This window comes from Centroberyx affinis, unplaced genomic scaffold (assembly GCF_046629955.1).
Source record: "Centroberyx affinis isolate AG114_WGS23_722 - 3 ecotype Tasmania unplaced genomic scaffold, CSIRO-AGI_Caff_v1 ptg004460l_1, whole genome shotgun sequence".
Lineage (NCBI taxonomy): Eukaryota > Metazoa > Chordata > Actinopteri > Beryciformes > Berycidae > Centroberyx > Centroberyx affinis.
Genome location: NW_027282125.1, coordinates 70,650 through 94,648, shown reverse-complemented (window position 1 = coordinate 94,648; position 23,999 = coordinate 70,650). Strand labels below are relative to the sequence as shown.

The following is a 23,999-nucleotide window of genomic DNA, read 5'->3' as shown; positions in this document are numbered from 1 at the left end:
CTTGGAACATAGGTCGTCTGAGGACATATCATAAATACGTCCTCAGACGACCAAGCCTTTCAGTACTTACTTGCTCTAAACCGTGAACACAAACACAAACAACAGCATTTACAATTTAGCCAACACTTCACAGTGATCAACTCATAAAATGACAAAACAGAATAAAAACACTGTAAAGGGTAAAAGGCAGTGGTAAAATTAAAAAGATAGGAGCTCAAGAACTCGCCTGTTTGAAATCTGTTGGGAGTGTTTGAGGGCATCAATATAGAAAGCTGCATCCCTAATCTTTTTATGGCTGTGGTTGTGAGAGGTTGACAAGCCAAGGGCTCATACAGGGACCTAAGGTAAAGAATCTGCCATACAGGCCAGCCCTAAACCATTAAGAGCTTTGTAAACAAGTAAAAGGACTTCAAAATCGATTCTAAAAGCCACAGGGAGCCGGTGTAGTGTAGCTAGAACTGGAGTGATGTGCTCTCTCTTCTTTGTGTTAGTTAAGAGCCTAGCAGCAGAGCTCTGGATTAGCTGTAACCTGCCAACTGACTTTTTAGGAAGCCCAGTAAAAAGGGCATTACAATAATCTAGTCTGCTTGATATGAAGGCATGGACAAGTTTTTCAGCATCTTGCTGAGTTAGGAATGACCATATGTTGACAATATTTGTAAGATGCAAGAATGCTGTCTCTGTCACCTTATTTATGGTGCAAAACTTAAGTCAGAGTCTTAGATAACAGCCAGGCTTGTTACTTCCGTGTTGACCTGGGAAGTCAAATTTCTAAGTCTGCTGAATCCCCCTAGGAGTATTTTGGCCTTAGCTTCATTTAGTTTCAGGAAGTTATTACTTATCCATTTTTTGCTTGCAAATAGGCAGAAGCTCAGGGAACTCGACAGAGATGTACAATTGCGTGTCATCAGCATAGCTATGGAAATTAACATTATGCACTCTGATGACGTCACCTAAGGGAAGCATATATAGGGAAAAGAGTAGTGGACCAAGACAGCTTCCTTGTGCAACACCAAAAGATATGTCATACCTGTCTGATGCATGATGCCCAAGACTAACAAAGAATTTCCTCCCAGTATTATACAGTGTGAACGGAACCAACTAAGAACACATTCAGAAAGACCTACACAGTTCTCTAGATGATTTATGACAATATTGTGTCAGATGCTGCACTAACAACTGAGAACTGAGGGTGAGACGAACTGAGACTTTATTTGTATCAATACTAAGTCTTAGATCATTAAATGAAGCATCGCGTTAGTTCAGGCAGGGCACGGACGTCACGCGTTGCTAGTCATCTACCAGCTGATCACCACACACACCAATCATAATCCATTCTCATAACAAGGCGGTCTATTTAAATGGCCTCCTCCTACACTGATTCCTGCTTCACAACTGCTGCACACTCTGCTGCTTGGTAAAGCTTTATGCTACTGCTGCTGTTACTGGTCATGTTGCTGCTCCTACCTGCTACAAGTTGCCGCTGGTCGCGCTGATTTCTCGAGCTCAAGATGTCTCACTTTCGTCAGATGAAGAATCTCAGGAGGCAGCACCATCGGCTTCCAAACCCACTGTCGGAGCTTCCATCTCGCAAATACAGTCTTGTAATACCGCTTCAAGAAGGCATTGTCAAGGAAAGAATGGCGTTTGCGCGACTCATCCTGCCGCGACACTGCCGCGACTCTCGCAAAGGAGCGAGAGTCCGAACTCTGATTACTTCGAGCCGACGGCCGGTCATGACATCAGCTCTCACTCGGTCGTGAATGTCCGCTTCAAGCCTGGAAACCGGTCTTTTCCTGCCAGCGTCAGCGGCCATTAGACCCCACCGTGGACCAGGGCATTCCCATGGGATTTCATCGCAAACAATGACGTCATGGTGCCGATAAGGATGCTGGGAGTTGTAGTTCCCATTGCTCCACTTCACCTAAGCTGAGTATTTGCATTGAATATTTGCTCCTATTATGGTGCAAGCATGCATCATTATGGCTGGCTGGGCGAGCTCCATTTTCGATTCAGTGTTGCTGTGTATTTAAGCATAATGCTGACATGCTGCTGCTTAGCTGGGATTGTAAGCTTGTACTACAATTGCTTGTTGCTTTACATGGGTCTGCAATAGTTCAATGCAGCTCATTTTAGTGAGAAGCTTTTTTTTGTTTTGGGGGATTTTTTGCGCTCCTTAAAGAATCTCTCCCTTATATTCGACTGGACTCTTGATATTGTCTCAGCTCAAAGCCATGAGTGCATATAGCCTAATTGATACTATTGCTGTCGTCAATAAATTGCATATGACATAAGAGATGCTGCATAAGGTGGTTGACTGGGTTTCACTGCTCTGATTTAGGTAGTATGACCTCACACGGGATGCATGCTTGCATCCCTCCCAAGAAGCAGTAGGTGATAGCTGAGGTCTGCAGCAGGCTTGCTGCTCACATAGATATTTCACATAACTGTAGGATGGCCTCTTTCAGGATGCATGCTTGCATCCTTATTCTTCAGATAATGAATTTCTGAGGTCTGCAGCAGGCTTGCTGCTACACATAGATATTGCACATAACAGTAGAATGACCTATCAGGATGCATGCTTGCATCCTTTCATGTAGGCTCGTCTGGTGCCACTGCTTGAGGTCTGCAACAAGCTTGTTGCTACACATTGATCTTTCATTATTGATCAGCTGGTAACTTACTAAGAATCGGCTGCACCAGTTATGTTGCCATATGGTTCTGTTTGGGGGATTTGCATGGCGCCCCTGCTATACCTTCAGCATGCTTGCCGGGTAAGCAGGGAGCTGCTCGAGCAGGGCCATATCCGCCAAATATAACTGTATTACCATTAGTTGCAATTAATGGGTTCATCTGTGACTAAAGTGTTCCTGACTGAAATGAAGCATCGCGTTAGTTCAGGCAGGGCACGGACGTCACGCGTTGCTAGTCATCTACCAGCTGATCACCACACACACCAATCATACTCCATTCTCATAACAAGGCGGTCTATTTAAATGGCCTCCTCCTACACTGATTCCTGCTTCACAACTGCTGCACACTCTGCTGCTTGGTAAAGCTTTACCTCCACCTCCCCAGCCTCCACCTGTTATAGTCTATGCAATCGAGCCACGGTGGCTCTTAAATGTCAACACTACTGAGTATTGCTGCTCTGGCTCTGCTCTGTCCACTCCCATGGGGGGATTTGCATGGCGCCCCTGCTATACCTTCAGCATGCTTGCCGGGTAAGCAGGGAGCTGCTCGAGCAGGGCCATATCCGCCAAATATAACTGTATTACCATTAGTTGCAATTAATGGGTTCATCTGTGACTAAAGTGTTCCTGACTGAACTATTTTGGTGAGAGCTGTCTCCATGCTTTGATTGGCTCTAAAACCTGACTGAAACTTCTCCAGTATATCATTTTCATTTAAAAAGTTGCTAATTTGGTTGAAGACTACTTTTTGAAGTATCTTACTTATAAAGGGCAGATTGGATACAGGCATGTAGTTACTCAGAACTCCACTGTCTAAATTAGATTTCTTCAGTAGAGGCTTCACAACAGCAGTTTTGAATCTGTCAGGGAATACTCCAGTCTCTAGGGATGTGTTTATAATTTCCATGACAGAGTTGGAGATACTGTTAAAAAGCCTATTAAAGAATACAGCAGGAACAGGATCAAGATGGCAGGTGGAGGAATTGCTCTGAGCTACAATCTTACAAAGTTCTCAGTGGTAAACAAAGTGGAAAACAATATTCTAGAGTTAGCATTCTCTGCGGGTCAGCAACGATATTTGCCCCCTGATCGGTTACCCAGACAACATTATTGATCACAGACGCATCAAAGCCAAGGACTGAGACTAATTGTTGCTGCAATTCTTTCCGGATGTTGTCTCCTGTTTTGGGCTCATCTGGGAACTGTGCTGTGGTAAGTACCCTGCCCTTCATCTCGTATTGCGGTGTAACGTAGTGGCATGTGATTGCCATGTAGCTTTTTTTACGGAAATCATCTGTCCACATGTCAGTGGTCATTCCCACACTGATCAAAGACATTACCTCCTTGATCTCTTCAACCACATCCCCTCTCTTGGCAGTCGCAATTTCTGTGCGTTTGCGGGAGATGGTAGTGGGGTCAGGCAGTAGAGTTGCAGCTGATAGACGGCCATGGGCTGCCCCTGCATTTATTAGCTCCTGTACTAACTGAATGAAACCTTTCCCAGCTATCGTTTCAAATGGCCGAATGTCCATAAAACAAAAATTCAGACACTAAGATGTGATTTGTGATTTCACTGTAGCTGGTACTGGTTTACAGTCACGTTAAGTTGTTTTTGCCTTGTGCTGCTGGTCCCTTGGCATCCACGATCAAAATGTCGTTGTAAATATGAAGATCCTGTCCTTTTGCTATCATATGCTAGGACAGCATTGCAAACTCCGCACTGTACATGTCCTGTTGGCTCATTGTTTGGTGTTGTAATGACTTGAAAAGTACGCCAAAAAGACGACTTTCCCTTCATATTTGGGACTTTTAGAAGTTCTCTGTTGGCAATTTTTTTCTTTATTTCGTCCTTGATGGGTTAGCTAGCTGTTTTTGCCATGAAGCAGTGGGAGAGGAAGCGACGATGAGAGGGCATGTGTGTGCGCCAGGCGTTTTTCTATCTTAACTTTGTTTTATAATCAATTTCTTAAATTAGTAGTTTTTTTGATAGATTTCAAGTCCCAAGCCAAAAAAAAAAATCAAAAACAGGCCCAGGCCTGGCCTGAGTCCGAGCTAGTGATGTGAAAATCGGCCCGAAGCCCGGCAGGAATCTATCAGTAGATCGGGCCCCGTCGGGCTCGGGCTGAAATGCAGGGCTCTAGCTTCAATCCTAAAAACCGGTGCAGGTATCTGCCTTCAAAAACCCGTATTGGTTGAACCCAAGTGACCACAACCCAACTTCTGCTAAAAATGTAAAGTCAATACACTTTTTTGACAAGAGGTTATGACCTCAGTAGCTAATTTTCACTTCTTCTAATGTGTGTCCTTATGGCGATTTTCAAAATAATTGCGTCATTAACGGGATAAAGTGGATATAAAACAGGGTTGTTTTCCTTGTGACTGACAGGTCGCCTGTCCAGTTCGCCCATTATGGGCCAATAGCAGGCAGAGCTGCGGCTCTGCGGACAACTCTCGGCCTCACTTTGGCTGCTCTGGCTCCAAAAAATGTCAATATGGCGATGATCGTAAACCCAATCTTTTGGCTATGATTGAACCTTACTTCCCAGCTCCTGAGTCAACATACCAACCTAATGCCTTCTAGAGCACAGCACTGGATCAAAATGGGCATCCATGTATTAGTATGTACTTGCCTGAAGTAATGTGTAGTCTGTGTCTGTACAGTGTCAATTAATTGCCTGTGGTTTCCCACACTATTTTTTTTCTAAAAGCAATTATCAACCATCTGGTGTTTTTACATATTTCATAACATGGCAGCTGGTACTCTAACCCTCCTCTCATCCCTTTCTTTATCCCTCTCTTGCTCCTCTTTGTCTTCTCTTTCTGTCCCGTCTCTCCTTGTATCCGTTCTTCTCGTCACATCTCTTCTCCATCTCCTCTCTCGTCTTTGTACACTTCTCTCATCCTCCCTTTCCCCCCCTTTCCTATTCTCGTTCTCGTCTCCTCGCCTCTCTTCTTCGCTTTTCGGCTGTTTTCGTCACCTCATTCTCTCTCTCTCTTATCCTCTTCTCTCCTTTTCTCTCCTCTCCCCTTCCTCTCCTCTCCAACTCTGCCACGTCGGTTGACTTTTCTACAAAACGCTCCCAAAGGAAAAGGAGAGCTATTCCAAACATTTTCCTTCCCTCCTAAGAGACACGGAGAGGGAGAGACAAAGAGAGGGAATGAGAAAGAGACACAGAGGGAGAGAAGAAAGAGTGAGAGACAGAGAAAGGAGAGAGAACAGAAGAGAGAATATTCATTCCCCAGAGAACCAATTACCAAAGAGCTCAGTTCAAGGCCATTTTAAAAAACTAACTCTTCTTCTTTCCCTCTCTACATATACACAGGTCCTCTATACACACCCCATCCTGCAGCAGCTGCTGTGGAGCTTGATTTGAAAGCTTCACAGATGTTACTGTCACATATATGGAAGAGGTGAGGAGATGGATCAGTGAGCCTGTATGTGTGTGCATACAGTACAGTGGCTGATGGTGTGTGTGTGTGTGTGTGTGTGTGTGTGTGTGTGTACATATTCTCCACTTTCCAGTGTTTTATTTTCTGTCTTGAGGTCCATTCAAAGCTGTGTGTGTGGTGTCATGTACCAAAAACACTCTCAATCCATTTTTACACGTTTCATTTTCCAGCATCTCTCTGAGCCTTACCAAGAACAGGCTGTTTCTGTCGTTGTGTCTTTAAGGCTCATTAATATTAACGACCCTTCTGTTCTGATTGGCTAACCGTTTCAAGAGTGAAACGTGAGACACCACGGCCCAGCAGCTACAGGTAGGGAAAACTCTCCGGTAATAAACAATGATAACCGCTCAACCGCTTTGGAAATGTGGATTTAGTTGGCGACCGTGCGTTTTGATACTTTCACCATGTTTAGATAGCACATCCAACTCCTTTATAATCAAAGAGGGAAGGGGAATCCCGTTTTACACAATATGGGACCTTTAAGAACCAGATGCGTGCCACGTGTGTTTAATCTGATTGTGCTCTACTCAGGTTGTGGTGATAGGTACAGACAAGAGTCAAACCTGCAATTTCAAGGTCCTACAGGACGTCCTGGAGGAAGTTGATGGCATTTTCTCTTGCTTGCCTTGGGCTTCCCTTCTCACTCAGATCAGGCATGAGCTGATGATATAGGAAAGAAAAAAAGTGTGATTAAATCTAAGTAAAGATAGAACAACAAAGCCCAATGTTCAGTTTATACACTCATGTATTCTTCCAAAAAGGAATGTTAAAAACAAGCAAGCTGTGCAATAATAGTAAAAAAGTAATAGAAATGAAAGCGCACATGCAGTTGCCACCATATATTGCTCTGTATCACTGAACCTTGTCATTTTATAGGAGGTATACAGTATCTGGATGATGAAATATCCAGCATGCTTACTGTCTCATCATCATCCTTGGGGACAAAGTGTGAGCGGACTGTTTGGTGCCTCCCAATCACCTTCAGAAGGTTGTAGACCTTCATGCCATTTCTAATTTGCTGAGGCACAGGAGTCAGCTGCACTGTAGCAAGCAGGAGAGGACAACTACAGCAGTGGTTCTCAACCTGGGGTCCGGGGACCACCAGGGGTCCTTGAGGGGGTTCCAGAGGGTCCCCAGCAAATTGATGAATTGTTAAACTTCACCATTATTTCATTTACAAGAAGTTAACACAATTAGAGAACGTAGAAAAATGACTATTTTGATCATAGTTTCTCTGTTATCTCTCTACCAATACAGATAGTCATGGAATTCTGGACAAAATCATATCCAACAATAAAAAATATTCTCAGATTTGGGTCAGAGTGGCAAAAACTCATCGAATGGGGGTGCGTGGCCCTAATGTGGACTAAATTACGGGTCCTTCACATGAAAAAGGTTGAGAATCTCTGAACTACAGCAACATCATTTAAAGCAATGGCTGACCTTAACATTTGTCAATTTCCACTCACCCCACATTCATTTGAAAATAGGGTGCAATTTTTTAGTCACATCATCAAAAAGCACATTTTCATCGTTTTAGTGCAACAAAGGTGTAATTTCACATTTTTAAGTGCATACAACTACATACACAAGTACAGTGGTGCTTGAGAGTGTAGCGGGGCATGATAATTGTAAGGCTCATGCAGTAGCTTCCAAGACTTATGTTGCTCTGAATAAAGATGGAAATATATGCTTTTTACACACAACTATGATTAATTAGCACTTGGATTAGGCTGCACAAGCCGTTTGATATTTGAAGTGCACGTTACATCTGACTGAAAAATGATGAAATTCTACCAATCCTTTAAACAAATTTAAGATTATCCCTGAAAAAAACCTCAAGGAATAGAAAACCATCAGCCACTATAGAATTCTCTTGTAACAGAAATCATGAAACCAGTTACTGGCATCACTGCCCCGGTCCGAAGTGTATTCAATAATACTGACTATTAGTGTGCCAAGGCTGCATGCATCAGAAAAATATCATTTCTCCTTGGAAAACTTTCTGTCCAATTTTAGCGGCGATTTTAACACCTGTGAACTGTATCAACTCAGTTGCTGCCTCCACCTAAAAATACAAAACAAAATACAAACCGGCCAGTAATGAAAATCACATAAGACGATTTTTCTCTCACACACTTCTCTCTGGGTTAAAATTGGGACTGAAGTCCAAATTGGAATCAATTTTATGGAAACCAGCCAAGACATATAGGGCATTCTTTCCTATCCTGCTGGCAGAAAATATCTAGAAACACATGGGAAATTGCATGCAGTTTTGAGATTCACATTATTACCTCTTCACAATCTGAGAACTGTATTTCGGGGAGCACAGGTAGTTCTGTCTCAGAGAGCAACTGGACCCTCACTCTGCCAGTCCTGCAAAATATTAAGCCACAAATGTAGACATTAATCAAATAGTCACAAACCATTCAGAAATGTTAGACATGGCATCTGATGGTAATGGGGTAAGATCAAGGTCCTGCTGCAGTGGAGCAATGTACAGGATGGTCTTCCCAGTACCCAAGGTATTGTGGATCAGTCTTCCTGTATAACCCTCTACGTCAGGCAGGATGGTGACCGATTTTTTCTTGTACTATGGCCACCTGCATATACAGAGAGAGATTTAAATGTAGATGTTCCTGCGCTATCCGAAGGAGAGAGATGTTTGAGAATGGTATGTACTGCACCTGAAGCCTTGTAGAGCAGCCAGCCTCCCTCCACCCATTCCATCTTAGGATACTCTTCACAAAGAAAACAAGCACATAGAAGGGAAGAGGGTTGGAATAAAGTCAAAAACCTCCTCCCTGGTGTGGTTTTTAAGGGTGAAAATCAACTTTTGCCTGTTCATTTTTTGAAGAAGCCAGGAAATGACCTGCAAGTGAGGTGAAAATATAAGAATACAAGTGCATAAATTGTTAAACATGGATTCCAGTTATGAAATAAGTCCAATATTAGCTAACAATCACAATAAAACAATTTAACATCTTAACATCTCTCGTCTCAAACTCCTAAAGAGGCGTGAAAACTCGGCTGAGGAGATCTACGACCTGACCAAGGTTCCCCTCACCTCAGGCACCGCTCATCACCCTCCATTCACATTCAGGGCCTTCAGTGAATTTGCAATTTTGCAAACTGTTTTTTTAATTGGTAGTTCATTGCAAAAAATTCATTTCATTTAGCACAGAAGGCCTAAAATCCTTGAATAAAATCACCAGGACCACAGTTTCCAGTTATTGCCACAATTTCACCATGGTAACTGATCATCACAACTTTGTCCTTTGACTTTGAGTTTAGGCAATCCTGCCTATTCCTACCTTTATGCACACACAGATCCACATTATAATGATGAATCTGTGTGATTGATGTGGTCTCTAAATCCACTTTAACATGAACCATTCTGCCCAGTAGTCAACCTCTCTACCATCTTCCATCTAACAACCATGACTGTTTTACTAATCAGCTACATTTTACTACATCAACAAAGCCATGCATTATATAAAGTTGAAAGTCATCATAAAGAAACAAGTAGCAGAGTGTTTAAGGTCTTCACCAACCAACGTTCACGTCTAGCAGAGTACATATAGTGCTCTATCCATGAAGAACTACAAAGATACATAAATCCTACTGTTCAAAGCCCAACTTTAGATATTGTGACACAGCAGGCTGCCCATGAAGAAACACAAATTTTGACCCTGACGTGATTTGAACACGCAACCTTCTGATCTGGAGTCAGACGCGCTACCGTTGCGCCACAGAGTCTGTTTTACATCGCTGACAGGTTCACTAATCAGCTGAGACAAACCAAACAGCTGACAAAAAGAAGATAACCTTTATAAATACAGGCAATCCTGCTTATTACTACCTTTATGCACACACAGATCCACATTATAATGATACAGTGGTAGACTTGAATCAGTGAGATTGATGTAGTCTCTAAATACACTTTAACATGATTCTGCCCAGTAACCAACCTCTCTACCATCTTCCATCTAACAACCATGACTGTGTTACTAATCAGCTACATTTTACTACATGAACAAAGCCATGCAGTAGCCTATATATTCATTATGAGTTGGAAAGTTGACAGTCATCATAAAGAAACAAGTAGCAAGGTGTTTACGGTATTAAAAACATTTAAAAAACAAATAAAAATGACCAGAAAACCAAAAAACTGCATCATTTGCCAGGAAACCTCAGTGGAAAACGGATGTTCAAGTATGGCAGAGTGCATATAGTGTTCTATCCATTAACAACTACAAAGATAGTTAACTCCTACTGTTAAAAGCCCAACTTCAGATATTATGACACAGCAGACTGCCCATGAAGAAGCACAAATGTTGACCCTGACGTGATTTGAACACGCAACCTTCTGATCTGGAGTCAGACGCGCTACCGTTGCGCCACAGAGTCATGAGTACGCATTTTCAGCACAGGTAACCTCAGTGGAAACATTAACTTTCAAGTCTGACCAAGTGCTGCATCTATGAATGAATCTATGAAGTTGTACATACAGTGTTATATAGAGATGTTCCGATACCATTTTTTCCTTCCCGATACCGATTCCGATACCTGAACTTGCGTATCGGCCGATACTGAGTACCGATCCAATACCAGTGCGTTAAAAAAAATATATATATTATTATTATTATTATTTTTTAACAGCTGTATACTACTAACCCTGTATGGATGTGATTACTATCATTGTTGTATGGCCTGGCTCGGGTTAAACCCTTTGTAAAACATGAACAAATACATACAGAGAATGATTGCCATAGAACTTTATTATCTAGTTCGACAGTCAGCCATAACTGAAAAAGAACATAAATAAATAAATCTAGGAATAAATAACAATTCCTTTAAAAAATGTTAAAGTGCAGCCAAAATTTAGTAAAATAAAATACATGTAAAATTTTAAATAGTACAGTAACAGTATAAATTTAGTATATAAGTATAGATTTCCGGGAAAACGGCCGTTTTATCGGGCTGAAACTACTTTAATGTTGATTTTTTTCGGGGCTAGTATCAGTATCGGACCGGTGCATAGACTCACCGATAGCCGATCCAGCATTTTAGGCTGTATCGGTGGCATTTACCATACTGGTATCGGTATCGGAACAACTCTAGTGTTATACATACATAGTTCTGACCCTTAACAACTACGAAGTTACATGCATGCTTCCTTTGAAGAGTCCTGAAGTTCCACATGCAGTGAACTAACAAAGGAGAAGCACAAATGTTGACCCTGACGTGATTTGAACACGCAACCTTCTGATCTGGATCTGATCTGGAGTCAGACGCGCTACCGTTGCGCCACAGAGTCTGTTCTGCATCACTGACAGGTTCACTAATCAGCTGAGACAAACCAAACATCTGACAAAGTGTGGTGGACAAGGCCCACATCAACAGCAGGTAGACCTACTACACACACACACACACACACACACACACACACACACACACACACACACACACACACACACACACACACACACACACACACACACACACACACACACACACAAACAAAACAGTTAACTATACACACACACACGAATGACAGACTCTGGCTCCTCTTCAAATACTTTGCCTGAACCCAAGGTCATCCTTCTCTTCTTTTCACCCCTGAGTACTATCAGAGGTGTTCAGTTTGTCTCTTGAAAAGGTTCCATATTATTGGATTTCAAATTTTCCTGTTTATATACATATATGATCAAAGATGTTTCATGTAGACATTGTTAATATTTTATGTTTGTTTGGTTGAATTTAAAGTATATTCCTTTTTCAAAAATCCATTCTTTTTACAAGGCAGTTTCAGACAAACTACAGTAAACACATGAACTGGGAAAGTCTGAACTGGAAAGTCTCCACTCAACAGGTTTACCTCATTTAATTAAAGGAGCTGTTGTTGTTGGCCAATCAGGGTCTAGTACTGTGTCGGTTCTGCCTGTCAGGACTTCAAACTCGTCTGACCAAGTGCTGTATCTATGAAGTTGTACATACAGTGTTATACATACATAGTTTTGACCCTTAAGAACCACAAATTTACATGCATGCTTCATTTTAAGAGTCCTAAAGTTCCACATACAGTGAGCTGCCAAAGGAGAAGCACAAATGTTGACCCTGACGTGATTTGAACACGCAACCTTCTGATCTGGAGTCAGACGCGCTACCGTTGCGCCACAGAGTCAGGTTTACACCACTGACAAGTTCACTAATCAGCTGAAACAAACCAAACAGCTGACAAAGCGTGGTGGACAAGGCCCACATCAACAGCAGGTAGACCTACTACACACACCACGAATCCACCACTTCTACCACAAATTTTCATAAACTTACCGTTATATATAGGTCAATAGCACTTTGGAATTCTCTGCCCAAAGATATCATATCTACTGTTAATAACAAAATAACTGTCAGAAAGCATACAAAGAAATATCTTGCCAAATAACAAGATAAGCACATACCCCGACATGTATGTCTGATTGTTAGGTTATGTTATTTTATATCCTCAAATTCTTGCCTTCGTCTATCTGTTTAGTCTGCTTGCTTTAGTATCACTTTATATCTATTGAGTGTTTTTTTTCTTTGTTATTATGTTTAATTGTACTGTTATCTGTTATCACTTTATCCTTAATTTCACTCATTTGTATATCTGCTTAGCTGCCTGATTGTTTTTATATCCTAAGTTGATATTGTATTGCTATGTTCAGGACCCCAGGAAGACTAGAGGCACATCCATGTGCTTCTAATGGGGATCCTTAAATAAACATGAACATAATAAACATAAACACACACACAAAACAGTTAAGTATACACACACACACAAATGATAGACTCTGGCTCCTCTTCAAATACTTTGCCTGAATCCAAGGTGTGTTGTGTCTGTGTGCGTCTATATGCGTGTGTTTGCAGATGTATGTGGTTTTTTTTTTTTTTTTTTTTTTTATTTACCAGGGACAGTGCACATTAATCAACATTTCAGTTTCCACATCGATGTAAATGTGCCAGAGTTAGCTAATGACCTAATTTTCAAATGTGTGTCAATGTGTGTAGCACCACATCATTTTTTTACTCCTTGCAGTACTGATCACTGACCTTGTATTGGCTGTTCTTTCCCCCGTTATCTCCTTCCCCATTCTTCCCTTTCTCTGCCTCTCCTTCTCTTTCCTTTCCCTCTCTTGTCCTTCTCTTCTTTTCACCCCTGAGTACTATCAGAGGTGTTCAGTTTGTCTTATGAAAAGGTTCCATATTATAGGATTTCAAATTTTCCTGTTTATATACATATATGATCAAATATGTTTCATGTAGACATTGTTAATATTTTATGTTTGTTTGGTTAAATTTAAAGTATATTGATTTTTCAAAAATCCATTCTTTTTACAAGGCAGTTTCAGACAAACTACAGTAAACACATGAACTGGAAAAGTCTGAACTGGAAAGTCTCCACTCAACAGGTTTACCTCATTTTAATTAAAGGAGCTGTTGTTGTCGGCCAATCAGGGTCCAGTACTGTGTCGGTTCTGCCTGTCAGGACTTCAAATTCATCCTGAGCCATAGTATATTTGAAAACAAAATCATGAAAACTGAATAATAAAAAAATAATAATTAAAAACAGAATGCCAATCAATCAGCTGTACAATTCATGTTTTGTGACCAGAATCCACAGAGTTAAGAACCTGTGATGCCATGCGATGTAAACAACAACATTTCAGAAAAACAAATTAACAAAACCAAAAAACACAACATTTCATAAAACAAATTAACAAATCACGAAACACAACATTTCACAAAAAAAATTTACAAAACACAACATTTCACAAAAAACATTAACAATTGTTTTGTGAAATGTTATTGTGTTTTGCACTTCAGGGCCACTGTATAAAGGTGACTGTGAGAACACTCTGGGTTTTATCTGAGAACAGTAGTATATTTTCTGCTTTAGAATTGCTAATACTGCTATAGAATAGAGCTAATTTGGGCATAGAAAGTATGCATCTTGTTCACAAATATTGACTTCATTGTCACAGACCATAGTGAGAACTTATAAGTTCTGAAATAAAGTTTTTGTACACAGCACCGCATCCATGAAGTTGTACATACAGTGTTACACATACACAGTTTGACCCTGACGTGATTTGAACACGCAACCTTCTGATCTGGAGTCAGACGCGCTACCGTTGCGCCACAGAGTCTGTTCTGCATCAGTGACAGGTTCACTAATCAGCTGAGACAAACCAAACAGCTGACAAAAATGAAGATAACCTTTATAATATACAGGCAATCCTGCCCATTACTACCTTTATGCACACACAGATCCACATTATAATAATACAATGGTAGTTTGGTTGGTGGTGGTTTAACATGATTCTGCCCAGTAGCCAACCTCTCTACCATCTTCCATCTAACGACTATGACTGTTTTACAAATCAGCTACATTTTACTACATGAACAAAGCCATGCAGTAGCCTATATATTCATTACGAGTTAGAAAGTTGGAAGTCATCAGAAGAAACAAGTAGCAAGGTGTTTACGGTATTAAAAACATTTAAAAAACAAATAAAAATGGCCAGTAAAACATCCAAAAAACTGCATCAATAGCCAGGAAACCTCAGTGGAAAACAGATGTTCAAGTATGGCAGAGTGCATATAGTGTTCTATCCATTAACAACTACAAGATACATAACTCCTACTGTTAAAAGCCCAACTTCAGACATACTGACACAGCAGGCTGCCCATGAAGCCACAAACCAAACAGCTGAAATACATAATATTCATCATGTGTCATGAGTATGCATTTTCAGCACAGGTAACCTCAGTGGAAACAGAAACTTTCAAGTCTGACCAAGAGCTGCATCTACGAATCTATGAAGTTGTACATACAGTGTTATACATACATAGTTCTGATCCTTAAGAAGCACAAAGTTACATGCATGCTTCATTTTAAGAGTCCTGAAGTTCCACATACAGTGAGCTGCCAAAGGAGAAGCACAAATGTTGACCCTGACGTGATTTGAACACGCAACCTTCTGATCTGGAGTCAGACGCGCTACCGTTGCGCCACAGAGTCTGTTTCTGCATCACTGACAGGTTCACTAATCAGCTGAAACAAACCAAACATCTGGCAAAAATGAAGATAAACTTCACAAATACATTTGTTAGGTTTAAGATGTCAGTGTTATGTTGGTAGAATTTAGCTGTCCAGGGATTCAGAAGTGGCTTTTGAGTCTTTGAGCTCAGAAAATTATTTGGAAGTATTTGGATAGCGAGCAAGAGTTTGTCTTTTTAAAACCTGTATATTGGGACAGTGAGATAAAGATTGCCTTTTGAAAGCCTAAGTAATGCATTTGATAGGACGTATTTGAGTAGTAGAGTTCTATAGTAAGGAGAAAAAATGGTAAAGTCAAACACCCTGGCGTTGAAGTGCCTTTTGCTTGAGCACAATCATTTCAAACTGGATTCATAACTCAGACCCTTGTTTACTTCCCATGTACCCCAGCCACACACTGCATATTGCCTCAGAGTCATTTTGAGTCGAGCGGAGTCACGGCTGAATTCTCATGGACATACACACTGAAATGGAAAATGGCTGCAAAGAGAGCCTTAAATCAAGAGATATGAAGAAGTCTGGCAAAGTTTATGGGTTCAAACATCCACTGCAAGACACTGCACTCGAGAACTGGTTATTACTTATGAAAAATGACTAGTCTATTAAATACAGTGGCTATAACTCACTTGGGCTTTATTGCCACTAAATTTCCTGCTGAAAAAAAAAAACATCGGAAACCATTGGAAGAATCCTGATGGTTTCCAATAGATAAAACCATCAAAAAATTATAACACATTAAGTCCACCACGTAATGGTTTGTAGTGTGTTTTTGGACCCTGATTAACAATGCTTGCCATTATGGGCTGCACTGGTCTTTAATGGTTTGTAATGGTTCCTAGAAGTTTCTGATGGTTTCCATTATGGGCTGTAATGGTTTCTATTGGTCTGTAATGGTTTCCATTTTGGTCTGTACTGGTTTGGGCTGTAAGGCAAGACAAGGCAAAGGCAAGGCAAGGCAAACTTTATTTATATAGCACATCTCATACACAAGGCAAATACAATGTGCTTCACATAAAACAGAAAAAATACATAAAATGACATTAAAAACCAAAGAAAGAAAGATATTGAGCAGTCACTCTCACACTGGTGACACCTCTGGTCAGCCAGTAGAACTTCTCTGAGAGTGACTCCCTCAATTCTTCCTCTCAAAAGGAAATCAATTTAGATGAGCTCTTGAAGGATTCTTCAAAGGATAATGGTTATGTTTTCTAATAGTAATGGTTTCTAAGGGTTTGTGGTGGTTTTTAATGGTCTCCATGGCTTCCATCACATATTCCTGATGGTTTCTAGTGGTTTAGTGGTTTCCATCACAGATTTCTAATGGTTTAAATTGGTGTTGAATCTGTAATGGTTTCAGCATCATTGTATATACTGTATAAATAAATACTACAATACACTAAATACACAATACACTGAAATTACTATATGTAGTATATGACCCCATTTTACTCCAGTACTTTTACTATAGTATGTAATGTAGTGCTTTTGTGCATTTTACTACACTAGGTACTTCAGCAGGTACTATAGTGTGTACTGTATTATGCATTCTGTAGTAATTACTGTAGTAAGAATAATGGCTGTATGTACTACAGTGTATTGTACATTACCACTGTATATTGTTATACAGTGTTTTGAAAACATTACTACAGTGTTTAAGTATAGTTTCATACAGTATCTACCATAGTTACTGTGGTATTCCAAAAACTGCTGTGCCCCAACATATCATAATAAAGCAAATAGCACCTTATACAAATGTGACACATTTAAACACCGAACAATTACAGGTTAAACAGTTTAGATCATGTTCTCAGTGTAGACTACTACAGTAGCATAAAGTAACTGGACTTCACAGAATGATTTTTGATAAGTCTAACATTTTGGATTTAAAATATCAAACTCAATATATGACGTCACTTAGAAAAGATCAAAACTGAACGAATATCAAATAGAAAAGATCAAAGCTGAACTAAAACAGATTATCAGGTAAAATCAATAGAAAGATACACACAGATACACACTCACACATTCACACTTTAAGCTTCAGAGCGTTGTGCACCCTCTGATTCATTGGCGCCTACTGGAAACACACAATGTAAACAATCTCTCTTTTCCCCCTCCCTCTCCCTCTACCAGTCTCCCTATAGTTCATTATTCAATCCTATACTGACCTCTACTGGCTAAAATCTCACAGCAGCCGTACAGTTTTTAAATCTTGTGTTTGTGTGTAGTGTGTGTGCAGGCATGTTGTTGTCTATTTGTCATATGTCTTCTTATGTGTATTCAGATCCCTTTCTGAAATGTGAAATGGAGCTGCCTGGGATGCAAGACAAGTCTGGCATGAGCAGTGGAAGGACTCCTCCAGGGCCTTCAGCACACTGCATAAAACCACAGAAATACACACTACATGCTAAGGGAGTCCCTGCAGTCACTGTTGCTCCATGAAACTGGATCTGAACCGTGAAGGGCATCATTCCTGCCACAAATCCTCTGGAAAGATGGTTTCCTCCCCCTCAGACAGGGACAACAACTATGAAAAATAGATTGGGCATCAGGCTCAATGATTGTTTAGCACGTCAACTATGAGCTACTGAAAACAGTCAAATATAATTAAAGCTGTGCTAGACAAGAATTTTATGAGAAAATACGCCCGACTTAGCCTGAATCACAAAATGCATCTCATTGGTATTGGGTATGGTCACTTCTCTGTCCACACGAAGAAGAGAGATAGTTTTCTCCTATGCAGTACATGTTGGAAACCTGGAGGGACAGTTGAGTAACACATGAGTAGGTAACAAACAGCATTACAACAGAAAGCAACTGTGGAAAGGCCTTGTGTGAGTAATGTGGAGTGTCAGCACCCAAGTAAAAAAGTGTGCATGCTTCAGCTTACAGAGGTAACCTTTCCTGTAACAGACACAAGGTGCTTGGTGTCTGCGCTGTCTTTCAGGTCCCTAATTGAAATCCGTCTCCAGGGAGGACACAGCATCCTCCTCCTGTCTGACTCTCCTTGGGCTGTGAGGTCACTGGAGCTACGTCAGCGAAGGATGAAAAACACATCTGTGTTTACTAAACACATATTTAGTAAAAACGTTAAGGCAATAACAACTCAAAGTCTTAAACCTCAATTTGAGTGTGAAGCAGTCACCCCACTACCTGGTACTGGTAATACTTTGATGCTTTGGATTTGCGTTTTTTTCCTCATTCTCAGACTGATTGACTCAACTTTTGATACAATCAATCCTGCGACAGCTTAACCCAAATTGTGCATGTTTTTTGCGTTTATGAAAAGTTGTAAATTTTTTGTAATTTTTTGTATTTGTAAAAATGTAAGAGCAACAGACATGTGCTTGAGGGAGGCGGAGGAGTGGCCAAGCCTTGATTTGTTGTTGTAATGACATCGCTGAACACTAGAGGTCAGCACTGGACCAGAAACAACACAGACCATTTAAACACAAAATGAAGTGAAAAATGACCTTTTCACCTTGTTACCTAATTTTACATGTCCTAACGTATACCTGAATAACAATACACGGCAAAACGTTTACAACATTTTCATTTTCTTTATAATTCATATTTTCATAGTATAGCATTACGTTTCCTTCCTGGAAAACAGTATATACAGAGAGGAAGAACCATTTTAGGTATTTAGCTAGAAATGTTATCCAGAGCAACTAACAGCATGAGTTTCATTTACTACAGCAGATCACCAGCATTACAAGCATGTAATAGTGAGGAGGTCAAAGGTTAGATCCCTGTGACCATTGAGTGATCATGTAAGCTAGAAAGAGAAATAAGAAGAAACCAATCAACACTGATTATAGATCGGCTCTGGAAGATGAGCAGAAATCGCTTTCCCCCCATATGAAATATCCATGAAGTCAGACTATCTCATGTCTCAGCATCTCTAGTTTGATATACAGCAGATACAACAGCTCAGCCCTGGATCAATAACTGACCAGCGCTTCAGAGTTTTACATTTCAAATTCTAGATCTCAGTTGCCGAATGGACCTCCAGTGTAATAAAGAACTACGCAGCTCAGAACAACACAACAACGCCATGAGGGACAACAAATAATACAAGAGAAAATATGGAGGAAAAAACTGTGAACAACAAATGAACAAGAGGAAACAAAGTAAATAGGAAACTAGAGGATACCAGATCGCATGTGAAGAAAAAAAAGGAGAAAAAGCACACCAAAAGAAAGGAAAAGCAAAGGAAATAAAGGAAGGGGAAAAAAATGAAACTGGAGAAAAAAATAAAAAGAGATTATATTAGTAATATTAGACCTCCCAAAGGACTCTGTTCCTCTCAAAGCTGGCTGATCAATGAGCGAAAGAGAGAGAGAAAGAGAGAGAAAGAGGAAGTCATTTCAATACACAAACCTTCATTTCTCAAGCCACTGCTGAAACCAATACCAAACTATTTAGACTATTAGAGAATTAGAGAACTATAGAGAATATTTTAATGTCCTTGAAGACAAACCTAACTTAAAAACATATGTTTTTGGTCATTATTCATATTAAAATCAAAAAGACTTGAGTGATGCAAGATAAAGAGCATGTCTTGCTGATACATGACACATATCACACGTATGTAAACTATGAATCGATATCATTTCAATTGATATCGGCCTAGAAAAGCGAGGTAAACTCTATTCCACAAAGGAAAACACATAGAAAAGTAACTAACAAGCACAAGAGAGTGATGGCCTGCAACGCCGGCCAGTCAGTCGATCTCCACTGTGATGGATCTAATGGCAGTCATCCTCTGAGTCAGCACTTTTAGTAAAGGTAAGACACACACGCACACACACACACACACACACACACACACACACACACACACACACACACAAACTTTCTCCCGTCATGCTGACAGCAAAACTTGTTAAAGTCGGATAATTGACGTTTTGGCACAGGCCCTGCCAACCTGCCCAAGAGACCCCACACAACCTGTGTCAGCACTTCCTGTCCTTCCTCGTTCTTCTCTCTAAATCTCTGTCACACACACACACACACACATTTTATCTCTCTCTCTCTTTCTAAACCCCAATAAATCCCTCCCTCCATCCTTCTTGGGTTTGCGTGTATGTGTGTGAAGTTGGTGGGCATGTGTATAAGAGAAAGAGTGTGTATGTGTGTGTGTGCGTGTGTGTCCCCACATAAATCCTCCCCCAGTAAAAAAAGGTCCTATCCCTCAGCAGCTCTCGTTAAGGCTGGAATGGAGTTGTGATTCTTTTGGGTATAAGAAAAAGGGACAGGAGACAAAGAAAAGGGGATTGAGAGAATAGAGATATATTGGGAGGAATAGAGAGAGATGAAGGAGAGAGAGAGAGAGAGAGAGAGATTTAAAAAGAGAGAGAGAGGGAGGGAGATAGAGAAAGAGGCAGAGAGAGAGGCATTTAAGTCCGGTGATAAGTGAAGTGGGGATCAGTGCATTTGCCACCCGCTGAGTTTAGAGGGCACACAGGTACACACACACACACACACACACACACACACACACACACTCCGTCTCATACTCTTTGTGGATGTTTGACTTGTCTCCCACTCACAGATTCACATGCATAGGCCAACCACTTCTCAATGAATCCATATTAACATTGATTTTGGATAAGCTGTCATGATGTTAGCTATGTTCCCTTTTACATACGTGTCTGTCTCCACTGTCAGCAGGCTGCCACCTTGGCCTGTGTGTATCTGCAGTATCGACAAGCTACTGCTCTACATGCCGCACCACTTGACCTTGGCATACAAATCGATTTGACACAGCCGATACCTGTAACTGGACACTGTACGCCTGCATTCGCCACTAAGTGCTAGGCATTAAGTGTGAGTAAAGGACCTGTTTCATAATGCCGAGTACTATCCCCTGTTATAGAGCTGTCACTCCGTGCTAGACACTTGATACCACTTTGTATTTCTCAGGAAATGGCTTTTTCTTGTGTAGGGACGCGTGTCTGTGTGTTTGTTATAAGCTTATTTGAGGAAAGGGAGGGAATAACATGGTATTTCAATTTGAGAGGAGTGTTACATATACACCCCAGTTATTAGACAAGGAAACCACATCTAAGAACGCATAGATGGGGAGACTCGGGGAGACTAGAGGAGACTAGAGTTTGAGAGCTTCTGTTGATTTCTGGTTGTCTGCTGACATCTAGTGGCCATTCTGTGAAATTCAAATTAGGGGACTGGAGAGAGAGCCAGGGTAGGAACATTTGTGCCAAAAGGTAGTTAATGCAGATCAGCAGTAGGTACGATTGAACCAGTTAAATGCACTGATTTTACTGCCAGTCAAACTGATGGACTCAGCTTTGGAGGCAACATGCAGTTCTAAAGTAGCAATGCTGCATCCATATATAGGAATAACCATCAGAACGACTTCGTTGAAAGCGGCGTCTTGTAAGGACTTCAAACTAGTTTGAAGGCGTCAAGACTAGATGATTGAAGATCTTGTTTTACAGCAAACCACATATTGCAGTGTCAGCCACAAATGAAACATTTGGCATTTGTACTCGCAAAATGGCCTATGTGATGAAAATTGTCCATTTTGTTTGCTTTATTTGAAACAAATACAGCATTCCCTGCTGTAAAGGCTTCATAGGATCCAGAAATTTCAATAGGCTATAGGCACAATAGACACCACACTCACTTGCTTTTCTATATCTATTTCATAAAGGGAACAGTACCTTGTTGGTAACCAACAAGGTTGGTCAATGCAACCAATGCAGTATGTAGGCTTACCAAGTAGGATTTACCACCTGAAAGCTGAGGTGAACAGTATTTTCAAGTAGGAAGCCTGTATCTACTGTCTTTGCTATATGTTGGGAATGTAGCATTACATTTATTCTGATTGCTGAATCCTCTTCTTCTGTTTACACCTTACTGTGTATACTAAATACTGGCAGTTGCTCCATAGAGTTGTTAAATGAGGCGTACTGCAGATTTGCATTTGACACAAAAACACTCTAAATTAGCTTCCCAGGCAGCAACAATATGAAGCGCCCTGCATGATGTAAATTTATAACTGAATCAAATTATGAAACAAGCAGTAATATCAACTTACCCCATGTCATATTGTTTATTAAAAGCAAAGACAGTCAAAATGTTTGGTAATGTAAGTTACTTAATTCTGAGAAACACTAGTACTAACAATACCACAAGTGTGAGATAGAGGCTACCAATCATCTCAACCATGGTCTCATTTGTTTACAGTAATTATACCAAGTTATTACAGTTAAATGACAATGATGTATTGATGGTAAACAATGCTACATGTTTCATCTTTAAAGGGAAACTTTGCCTGTCTGTGGAAACTAATTGAAAAATAATTTGTTTGAGACAGACTCACAACCTCCCTTTTTAATATTTTTTTTACTGGTATAATTCCCTCCTTGGTCAAAGTAGGTAAGCATGTTTTAGTTAGCCTGGCAGGGTGAAAGATTATATTTATTCAGTTTGCCCTCCAGGCCTAAAAAGTAAAGAACCTTTGACGTATCAGCTATTAGGCTGTATTTTTATCTGAATTTTTCTTTCCATTTGATGACATAGCACAGGGTTTACACTGGGCATTCAAGTGTCACATTTTCAGTAGGTATAACAGTACTATAGCATTTATATGGGTCTTGCACAGAGGGAACACGGACAATAGGGTAGGAATCAACAAATAAATCTTTTATATTTGCCAAAGAAATGAACACGCATAAAACAAATCCCACACTGTAGTGTTCTTGGTCTTTGAAGAGTAGCAGCATTCACTCTTCCCAATCTCTGACAACCTACTGACAAAACAAAAGGACATAACTTGGAGAAGGTTAACAAGGTTCAGGCACTCATCAGGCGGTTCAGTGTCTCTCTCTCTCTCTCTCTTCCCCTGACCAATGCTTGACCCCACTTGCCACAGTTACATGTATGCAGAGCTTTTGTTATAGCATGTACAGAATTACTTTAATGTTTGCTGTACACCCAATGCATAAGGTTTACTGAACCCAGTGCAACAGGATTCTACTCTTTAACATCAACCAAATTCAAACAAAACCAAACACTGAAGCTACGCAGTGAACTTGCTGCTTCCTCTGCTCATACTAGCCTAACTTGCTATCCGAAAATAACTTCTAATGTTCTCTGATTCAACACACTCCTTGCTAACAAATTGACACCATCAACAGTCCCCAATGAGGTGTTCCAGTCAAGACTCAAATTTGAGTTGGACACAATGAATGAAAAACACTCTTGGATTTGGCAGTACTGAAGACAGATGTTGCCTTCTAAAACCTATCTGAGCATCTGTTTCTATTAGGTACACAAACTAAGTGTCTTTGCTATTCACTCCTACCTACGCAAAATGTAAACAACCAAGGGCATGTCTCCAAGGTAGGGAATTATGCTGCATTCGTGTCATGTGGGGAAAAACCTTTGGCACGACTTGACGACTCAAAGCAACAAAGGATGTGTTTGAATTCATTTGAAGTTGTCAAACGCCACGATTGACGTTCTCTGCAGACTTGACGTTATATCTAACAGCCGAAGTATGATCCCAAACAAAAGCACGCCAACGATGAAGGAATATAAAGATCCCAGAAGTTCACATCAGAATATCCAGGATCAGGTGGTATAGCCTATCATTCCCTACACTTGATTGCAGGTATTTCCTTGTTGTTTGACATCAGAATTCAGGATGTCAGAGAAATCCAGGTCCACCACCAAACCCCGAGTTCCCAAGTAGTATTTACCAAATGAAACCTGACATG

At 40.5% G+C, this 23,999-nt stretch overlaps 6 non-coding genes across 6 annotated transcripts; all 6 read right to left on the bottom strand.

Moving 5' to 3' along the window:
* Positions 1–9,830: 9,830 nt before the first annotated feature.
* trnaw-cca (transfer RNA tryptophan (anticodon CCA)) lies at positions 9,831–9,902 on the bottom strand. Its single transcript has one exon. It is a non-coding gene; the product is annotated as a tRNA-Trp (tRNA).
* A 579-nt stretch (positions 9,903–10,481) lies between these two features.
* On the bottom strand, positions 10,482–10,553 carry trnaw-cca (transfer RNA tryptophan (anticodon CCA)). The gene has a single exon. It is a non-coding gene; the product is annotated as a tRNA-Trp (tRNA).
* Positions 10,554–11,380: 827 nt separating this feature from the next.
* On the bottom strand, positions 11,381–11,463 carry trnaw-cca (transfer RNA tryptophan (anticodon CCA)). The gene is given in 2 exon segments: positions 11,381–11,416; positions 11,428–11,463. It is a non-coding gene; the product is annotated as a tRNA-Trp (tRNA).
* Positions 11,464–12,258: 795 nt separating this feature from the next.
* On the bottom strand, positions 12,259–12,330 carry trnaw-cca (transfer RNA tryptophan (anticodon CCA)). Its single transcript has one exon. It is a non-coding gene; the product is annotated as a tRNA-Trp (tRNA).
* Positions 12,331–14,263: 1,933 nt separating this feature from the next.
* On the bottom strand, positions 14,264–14,335 carry trnaw-cca (transfer RNA tryptophan (anticodon CCA)). Its single transcript has one exon. It is a non-coding gene; the product is annotated as a tRNA-Trp (tRNA).
* An 803-nt stretch (positions 14,336–15,138) lies between these two features.
* Positions 15,139–15,210, bottom strand: trnaw-cca (transfer RNA tryptophan (anticodon CCA)). The gene has a single exon. It is a non-coding gene; the product is annotated as a tRNA-Trp (tRNA).
* Positions 15,211–23,999: the final 8,789 nt, after the last annotated feature.